The sequence below is a fragment of the Tupaia chinensis genome, unplaced genomic scaffold, assembly GCF_000334495.1.
Source record: "Tupaia chinensis unplaced genomic scaffold, TupChi_1.0 Scaffold000140_1, whole genome shotgun sequence".
Classification (NCBI taxonomy): domain Eukaryota; kingdom Metazoa; phylum Chordata; class Mammalia; order Scandentia; family Tupaiidae; genus Tupaia; species Tupaia belangeri.
Window position 1 is genome coordinate 3,627,348 of NW_006159610.1, and position 4,406 is coordinate 3,631,753.

Genomic DNA, 4,406 nt, shown 5'->3' on the forward strand with positions numbered 1-4,406 from the left:
TAAATACCAACAGCAAAAAATGATCACCATTTAATCCGCAGTTTTAGAATCAATGAACATAATAACTCAAAACAACCCAAATATCATCAATACAATATTGTGAATGGTTAAATGAAATGTGGCATGTTCATACAATGGAATACTACGCAGCCATAAAAAGGAACAAATTATTGATATAATGTGGATTAACCCAAAATACATTGTATTGGACAAAAGAATATAAGGTTGTTGATATAAAACAGAAAAATAGGCAAAACTAATATATGGCAATAGAAATAAAAAGTGATTATTCAAGTGGCTACTGATTAAAACAAGGTTTGAGAAAACTTTCTGGAATGATGGAAATGTTTCATACTTTGATTTGGGTGCCTGTTACATGGGTATATACCTAAAAAAGCCATTGAACTTTACACTTAAGATTTCCACATTTCACCCAAGATCCCAGGAGGAGAATGGAGGAGAGGGGATTATGGTGTGGCCACCCCTCTGGGGTGTTATTTCTCACTTTCCTTCTCACTGTCTCTCTCTGGTGAGTGCATGTGTCCCGTGATGGGAACCTTAAAAAAAAGACTTGCTTATTCTACTGATTATAAATTATATCAACCAGTCCTTCAAATAAAACAAAACAAAGCCCCAAACAGTGGAAGTATACAGAATGGGGAAAATGTGGCTAACTTGGAAATATTTATTGTTGATAAGCTCAATGAAGCAAATTTGATAGTAACACTGGTAAAGTTCCCCTTGTCTAGCAGTTCAGTTAATTTGGGCATGTTAGTTAATAGCTCTAAATTCTGGGTTTTCTTTCATTAAACATAAGGGGTGGAGGGCTCATTTGCATCTTGCATGTAGAATCTGCTGCCTCGGATGACACGGGTCCAGCCATGGGGAAGACATGAGGAGCCTCTGCTTGCAAACCTTGATGCTGTCCTGCCAGGGTGGTAAGGCTGGAAATGCTGCCGTCAGTGCAGCTGCCAATGCTGGCCCTGCCCTGTCTCTCTCTTCCTGCCTTTCCTGTTGCAGTCAGCACCACAGAGCATTGAAAAGGCCTTGTGTTCGGGCCCAGGCAAGAGTGTCTCTTTTCCTTCAGAGAGAAGCTTTGGTTCCCTTAGCTTTGGTATTAGCTCCCAGCCTCCAGGAGCTTGGCCTTGACAGGCTCTTTGTGTTGGCGAAAGGGAAAATCTGATGACCTGAATTGCACCCAGACCCCAAGTTTGAAGTGTGTGGTTAAGGATCCAAGTCTAACTTCTCTAGGAGACAAGTGATAAAGGTTGTCTTTGAGGTGGTTTCCCAGGCATACAAAGAGACTACCTTTCCCCAGCCCATGCTACCATCTTACACCCCAGGGCTGGTCCTGAGCTGTGTCTCTCCTACCCTGTCACTGCTGCAGGCCCCCAAAAGGGAGGAAAGTGGCATTGGTGGTTTGGACCTAGTCACAGAAACAGCATCGGGGTAATTTTCCATCTTCATTTACTCAAGCTTTTCTCCTGACACAGGAAGGCAGACCAGTTAAATGGCTTTTGTTTGCTGATGGGAAAACTTAGACTCCAAAGAAAGAAGTGTCTTAATACTAGCTTGGAGTCCTTGGGCAGAGGTCACATTTGCCTGCCTGATTTAGACTCTGGATCAACACGGGAAACTGGTTTATCTCCTTGACCCAGAGCAGAGTATACAATCTTTGGCCAAGCCTTTCTTCTGTCAGGATCAGGGTTTAAGGGAAGCACAAATATTGACCCAATAAAACCATACATTGTTAGAACAGAATGAATTTAAAGATTGGAGACTCCAGCTATATTTTATGGATGAGGAGACTTAAGCCCAGAGAGCTGAAGTAACTTGCTCAGGGACAAAAGCTAATCAAAGACAAAATCTGAAAAAGAACCGAAGGGATTGCATAAACCCAGCTTTCCCAGCCACCGAGGTAGAACTGACTGTATCATACTTTGTCCCACGAGGACTAGGAGTCTCCATTTCTACACTATCGACACTTGAGTGTCGACAACTGACACCTCAGTTGTGAGGATCAAAAATGTCTCCAGATATTGCCAAACGTCCCCTGGGAGGTGGGGGAGAGTGGGGCAAGAATTGGCACTGGTTGGGATAACTAGCCAGTTCGTTTTTTCAGTTGAACACTTAAAGATGCACCGTGATGCACTGATTCGTAGCTGTGTCTCATGCATTGGTCTGGAGTTCTTTGAGGGCACAGATGGGGTCTTATTAATCTTTGTCTTCTGTGTCTTGCACAGTCCTGGCATATGAAAGATGCAATAAAAAGCATTGAATGAATGAACAAGTGAACAAGCCCACTGGGAAACCCTGGAATGTAAACATTCATTTGCTGGTTATCTGGTATTACATTAAACATCAGTGTGACATCACCTGCAGGACAGGCTGGAGAATGACCCGCACGACCTTCTCTTGACCTTCTCTCTTTCATCTGCTTTGTCATCTACTGTCATGGTCCCACAGAAGGCATCTTCTTTAGCTCCTTCCCTCATGCTTAAGGCTTAATTATGTGGCTTCTTTCCATTCTTATAAAACAATAGAAACAGATATTACACGGAAGAAGTTTTTCTCACTGGGGATACAGCCAACAGTCTGGAATGTTAAGCCTTGAGAATCTCATAGTTAGAAGAAGAAAAGCCCCCAAATACAGCCATTAGCAGCCACAAGAGCCCCGGGAGAGTGTTTTTTATAGGGTCATAAAATTTTGGCATTGGGAAAAGTCACAAGTAAAATATAAAAGGAAACAACTCTACCACAAACTCCATCTTATTGTTTTTCTTAATCCCAGAAATTGTTACCAATGCTGTCTTCAGGGAAGTCACTAAACAATTCTGTGTCTGTTTTCCAAATGATAAAATGCTCCAGCGGGCAGACTCCTCTTTTGTTTAAAGCAAAACAAAACAAGAAGGGTCCCTTCAGAGACCTTCTAGGCTAGGTTTCAAAATACAAGTTCCAGTGAATCTTGAAAGGGTGCATTTACTTTGGGCAGAGTAAGAATGAGGAGACTTAGTGTGAGAAGAAGTACAAGCTATTGGTTCAATGAATCTTACAGAAATAACTAAAAACATAAAAAGATGGACTGAACTTTGATGAACTTTATTGGGCAATTAATTCCAATGGGCAAATTGATCTGAACATGAGTGGTCAGAGAGCCCAGTTAAACGATCAATAAGGACAGAAAGAACAGAGACCTTATAGCGAGCGAGGACGATACTTACGTTGGAAGAACGTGGGCTGGCCGGTGGCATGGCAGTAACAGGATACTCTGGGATGATCCATGTGCGAAGGTTCTAGGTTTTTATCCAGAATATCCCTGCCAAGTACGTGTGAGTCTAGGGATGGATTGCAGCATGGGGATCCGGTGGGGGTGCCATGTCTCTGCCTCTGTCTCTGTCTTCCTTACTCATGGAAGAAATGAATGAATGACTTTACAAAAAAAAAGAGAAAAGATTGAGTGGTATTGGGTTAATGTTGCTTTAAAATGTACCAACCTGAGGCTACCCAGTGATTAAGGCAGCTAGAATCCCACAAAGCCAACTGTGTGGTTCGAGTCCCGGTCTTGGTGACTTGAAAAACACACTGGGTATATAGACTGGACAATTCGTTTTTGAGACTCTCAGCAACAAATGAAACCGGCATCCTTGGGGGTGGTAGTGAAGTCAAGGACAGGGTGCTGGCCCCTTTTCAAAGGGAAGATGGCTGTCCAAGTCTTCTTTTCTCAGGTTTTTTCTCATCTGCCTGGACTTCTCTAGAAGTCACAGGAAATCCTAATTCCTTTGAGGAGCTCAGGCAGCAAAGGAAGGCAAGAGAAGCGTTAGTAGGTCATTACTGCCACTCATTTCTTTCTCCAGGTCCCTTTTGTCTTAGTCCAGCAAAAGGAACAATGTCCTCTTTAAGGATTTGAGGACAAAAGGAAGTGTGGGTAGATAAAGCCAGCACACACTGTAGCTTGTGTCCTGGGGAGATAATGGCTCTGAACCTGCTGAAATAAATGGTCTGCTTTGTATTGAATAATAATCAGTTTGTTCTCTCTTCCCAGCAGCTGGATGAGGAGATTTTGATTTCAGAGGAAAAGGGGTGACCTAGAATCGATCACATTGGGCAGAAAGAGAAAGGAAATTTCCCATGACAGGGTGGTCATAGAACCCCTTGCTGTGGAAGACTTCTCTCCTGCTTGTCATAGCACCGCAAGTCAGGCCATTATTATGTCTGAAGGTTAATGACCTTCTTAAAAAAATACAAACATCCCTGAGAAATACCTCATCTTAAGCTATTATCCCTTCAGGATGAGATTGTTCTTTGGAGTCTAACCCCACATGGGGGGAAGAGGTTATTTGATCCGTGGATAGGTAAATCTTGTAGACACTGGAAAACAGAGAGGTGGATCACATAAACCATGTGAA

General features: G+C 42.7%; 1 long non-coding RNA gene across 1 annotated transcript; it reads right to left on the minus strand.

Annotated features, from left to right (window-relative positions):
• Positions 1-1,948: 1,948 nt before the first annotated feature.
• Positions 1,949-3,396, minus strand: LOC102468400 (uncharacterized). Its single transcript, XR_334039.2, has 3 exons — positions 3,222-3,396; positions 2,377-2,528; positions 1,949-2,245 (listed from the first exon to the last, which is right to left on the minus strand). It is a non-coding gene; the product is annotated as an uncharacterized LOC102468400 (long non-coding RNA).
• Positions 3,397-4,406: the final 1,010 nt, after the last annotated feature.